The sequence below is a fragment of the Jaculus jaculus genome, chromosome 10 (genome assembly GCF_020740685.1).
Source record: "Jaculus jaculus isolate mJacJac1 chromosome 10, mJacJac1.mat.Y.cur, whole genome shotgun sequence".
Lineage (NCBI taxonomy): Eukaryota > Metazoa > Chordata > Mammalia > Rodentia > Dipodidae > Jaculus > Jaculus jaculus.
In genome coordinates this window covers 23,948,684-23,953,075 of record NC_059111.1, presented here as the reverse complement: position 1 = coordinate 23,953,075, position 4,392 = coordinate 23,948,684, and positions in this window count along the sequence as shown.

Genomic DNA, 4,392 nt, shown 5'->3' with positions numbered 1-4,392 from the left:
AATCAAAGCAAGGGCTGGAGAGATTGCTCAGTGGTTAAGGTGCTTGCTGCAACCTGGGCTCAATACCCCAGTGCCCACGTAAAGCCAGATGCACAAAATGGCGCACACATCTAGAGTTCCTTTGCAGCAGCTATAGGCCCTGGCACACCTACATATTCATTCTCTCTCTCTCTCTCTCTCTCTCTCTCTCATCTTCCTCTGCTTGCAAATTAATAAGGGAAAATAGAAATGAAACAAAATTCTATTTTGTTTCTTTGAGGTAGGGTCTCACTCTAGCTCAGGCTGACCAGGAATTCACTATGTAGTCTCAGGGTGGCCTTGAACTCACAGTGGTCCTCCTACTTCTGCCTCCCAAGTGCCGGGATTAAAGGTGTGTGCCACCATGCCTGTCTAGAAATGATTTTTTTTTAAAGCAAACAAAATAAAACAAAAAACTACCGATAGCTTTAAATGGTGTATGATGCCAACTATATAAAATTAAAAAACAGGGAGAGTGTATCCATGATGAAACAGGTCAGGTTTCTAGGTTATTTCTGCTTCCTTTTATCCCCTTTCCCTACCAGATGGGATCTCTTTGTGTAGCCCAGGCTGGTTTTGAAGTTGAGAGCTCAAGTGATCCTCTTGCTTCAGTTTCCTGAGAGGCTGGGTGTATAGGCAGGGTCTCACTCGAGTTCAGGCTAACCTGGAATTCACTATGTAGCCTCAGGATGGCCTCAAACCCATGGCAATCCTTCTACCTCTGTCTCCCAAGGGCTAGGATTAAAGGTTTGTGCCACCACACCTGGCTTGTGGAGGCTTTTGGAAGAGGTAATGTGTAGGAACTTGGGTGCTTACAGGTTTCACAAGTGTATATATGCCTAAAAATTCATTGAATGACACTTTTAGTATGTAAATTATACCCCAGTAAAAATGTAAATAAACCAGGCTCATGCCTTTAATCCCAGCACTCAGGAAGTAGAGTTTAGGAGGATCGCTGTGAGTTCAAGCCCACCCTGAGACTCCATAGTGACTTCCAGGTCAGCCTGGGCAAGAGTAAGACCCTACCTTGAAAATAAAATAAAATAAAATAAAAACAGAATATACTATGGGCTTCTATGAGTCAAGAAAATTAATCTCTGGAGTCTCATGATGCTCCTCCTCCCGCCTTAAAAAGAGACTACTTATTTGAGAAATACTTTTCTTGAATAGAATGGATTATTTACAAATAAATAATGATGATGGATTGGTTTGCTTTCCCTCAAGGGTAAGTCTTCATTGTAGTTTGTTACCTGTGATCCTCACTAAAAAGATCACAGATTTAAACAAATTTTTTAATTTTTTAAAAATATTTACTTATTTATTTGACAGAGAAAGGAGAGGGAGAGAGGGAACGAGCAGGCCAGGCCCTCCAGCCTCTGCAAACGAACTCCAGATGCATGCACCCCCTTGTGCATCTGGCTAATGTGGGTCCTGGGGAATCGAACCAGAGCCCTTTGGCTTTACAGGCAAATGCCTTACCCACTAAGCCATCCCTCCAGCCCCAATATCAGAGATTTAAGAGGTGAAGAGTTGCTTAGGATTTCCTCAGGAACCTTTGACTTTTCCTGCAATCTAGATTTGAAAGCAAAGCCGTAGAGCTTCAGCGCAGAAATGTACACAAGCAGAAAATGTGACGTAGAATTTGGGGATTACCAGAATACTGAGGCCTGTGTAGGGACCCATTTAAGAGTCCAAAGATCTCAAAATAAGATCTCTTGAGCTAGTTTAGTCTGGAGAAAAAAAAAAAAAAAAGAAATGAAAAGTAAGAAACAGCTCCAAGGAGGGAAGACCACTAAAGAAGAAAGAACCCAGGCAGATACCCCGCAGCCTCTTTAGATACCATTAGATTCCCTCTGCTCCCAAATCTGCATGGTAGAACCCTTGAGCTTGAAAGTTCTCTGGTGGGCTGGAGAGATGGCTTAGCGGTTAAGCACTTGCCTGTGAAGCCTAAGGACCCCGGTTCGAGGCTCGGTTCCCCAGGTCCCATGTTAGCCAGATGCACAAGGGGGCGCACGCGTCTGGAGTTCGTTTGCAGAGGCTGGAAGCCCTGGCGGGCCCATTCTCTCTCTCTCCCTCTATCTGTCTTTCTCTCTGTGTCTGTCGCTCTCAAATAAATAAATAAAAAAAAATAAAAATAAAAGTTCTCTGGTATTTCGTATCCCACTCCTTGTAATCGGAGTCGTATCAGAAACAAGTCAAAGTTTACTTTTTACATATTTGAAAAGAATTAGTATAAAACTGAGTTCCACAAATTAAATGAAATTGTTTTTCTTTTTCCTTTTATGCCCCACAAGCTACCTCAAAACCAGGGACTGAAGTTAAAATTAAAATAACCCAAAGAGGGGCTGGAGAGATGGTTTAGCAGTTAAGGTGCTTGTCTGCAAAGCCATAGGACCCAGGTTCAATTCCCCAGGACCCACATAAGCCAGATGCACAAAGTGGCGCATGAGTCTGAAGTTTGTTTGCAGCAACTAGAGGCCCTGGAATGCCCATTCTCCCTGTCTGCCTCTCTTTCTCTCTCTCTCAAGCAAAATTAAAAGTTTAAAATAAAATAAAATGACCCAAAGACAAAGATTTTCTATTTCCTTTTAGCTTCTTTGTTTTAATGAAACGGACTCTGGAAAAGTGTATGTATTTACACTCTGCTATGCAAAATTCTGCTGTATCGTGCTCTGTATAATTTTGAAGTCATAAGACTGAATTTGCTCTTTGCTTAGTAAACCTTTGAATAGTTTCTGACCAAATACAATAAGATTTCGACCAGACTGAGAAATGTGTGTAACTTGTGCCCACACAAGTTTTTCAGTTTTGGAACAGGACTCTCAGTGCTTGGAACAGAGACTGTGAGAAGTGAAAGAAACCTTAAAAAGCCTTTTCTTCCACGTGAAAAGCCCGAATTCTAAGCGGAGCAGTCAGTAACAGTGCAAGGTACAACCTGCAGATTTTTTTATGAGCTTACTGAGCCTGAGATGAAGAAAGTACACAGACCTGAAGAAGGCAAGGACGCATACGCACCTTCACCCAGAAAGCTACTTGCCATGCTATTTTTCTGCACAGCCATCTCTTGCTTTTCTTCCCACATGGATGAAAGGTTACAGTTGTTGAACACTTTACAATATACAGCGGTGACTGTTCTAAAGGCATTGCATTATTTAATTTAATCTTCACAACTCTTTTAGTCTTAAAAAAAAAAAAAGCCAAGTGTGGTGGCGCACACCTTTAATCCCAGCAGTCAGGAGGCAGAGGTAGGAGGATCGCTATGAGTTCAAGGCCACCCTGAGACTACACAGTGAATTCCAGGTCAGCCTGAGCTAGAGTGAGACCCTACCTTGAAAAACAAAACAAAACAAACAAACAACAACAACAAAAAAAAAAACGTGCGGGTTGGGGGTATGGCTCAGTAGGTGAAGGCACTTGCTTACAAAGCCTGGCAGTCAGGGTTCAAATCCCCAGCACCCAAGGTTACATTCCCTCAATACCCACTTAAAGCCAGACAGAAAACCTGCTGTGTGTGTCTGGAGCTTTTGTCAGCAGCAGCCCTGGCACACCCATGTACACACACGCACACAAATAAATATTTGGTTAAAAAAATAACGATGCCCATTTTACAAGTGACCAAACAAGTTCTTAGGGGCCAGGTAGTTTAGCCAAGTCACATAATTTGCAAAGCGCTCAACTGAGCATCAGATCGAAGAAGCATATGGCTGCAATTCCTGGGTCTGTACTTCCTGCTATGGCGAAATAAGTAGGATACACTGAAGACTGGGAAGTGGATATCCCTGGTGGGTTCCTCTGGCAAAGAATTTTCGAGATACAGTATTGTATTGTTTCTCACCAAAATCTCCAGCCCCTCTCACTGATTGATGGGAACCAGCTGGGACAAAAGGAATGGACCGGGAGTTTCTGCCAGGGACAAGGAAGGCTGAAGGGGTGGGGGTGGGGGGGAAGAGCAGGTGGCGGGGCGGGGGGGGGGGGGGATGAACTGAGAAGCTAGTTTGGGGACAAGGGAGAAGGCGGCTGCTGGGGTCCAGTCCTGATTCCTGGAGTCTTTCCCCCGCGCTCCGAGGCTGCAGACTTCGCTACCGCACGGACCCCGCCCCCAGCACCTCGTGGACCAATCAGCGCCCAGGCCCGGAGCTCCGCCCTCCTCCGCAGCCATATAAGGAGAGCCCGGCGCGCCTCCGCGACGCAGTCCTGGCAGGCGAGTGAGGCCTTGGAGGTGCGCGGCGGGGTTAGCCGCGGTTTCTCCGGGCGCCCGGTGCTCCCCGCCCCGCCACACGTACGCGGTTCCGCCCCTCCGAGGCCGTCGCCGCCGCCGCCGTGCCTGAGCCCCGCCTGCCTCCTCCTCCTCCTCCTTCTCTCGACCGTCGTCGT